Raw genomic sequence first — 416 nt, forward strand, 5'->3', positions numbered from 1 at the left:
TTTGATTCAGGGAGATATTTGATTCAGGGAGATATTTGATTCAGGGAGATATTTGATTCAGGGAGATATTTGATTCGGGGAGATATTTGATTCGGGGAGATATTTGATTCGGAGGATATTTGATTCAGGGGGTATTTGATTCAAGGGTATTTGATTCAGGGAGTATTTGATTCAGGGAGATATTTGATTCAGGGGGTATTTGATTCGGGGAGATATTTGATTCGGGGAGATATTTGATTCAGGGAGTATTTGATTCAAGGGTATTTGATTCAGGGAGTATTTGATTCAGGGAGATATTTGATTCGGGGAATATTTGATTCAAGGGTATTTGATTCAGGGAGTATTTGATTCAGGGGGTATTTGATTCGGGGAGATATTTGATTCGGGGAGATATTTGATTCAGGGAGTATTTGATT

Source organism: Heterodontus francisci, chromosome 35 (assembly GCF_036365525.1).
Source record: "Heterodontus francisci isolate sHetFra1 chromosome 35, sHetFra1.hap1, whole genome shotgun sequence".
NCBI classification, from domain to species: Eukaryota; Metazoa; Chordata; class Chondrichthyes; order Heterodontiformes; family Heterodontidae; genus Heterodontus; species Heterodontus francisci.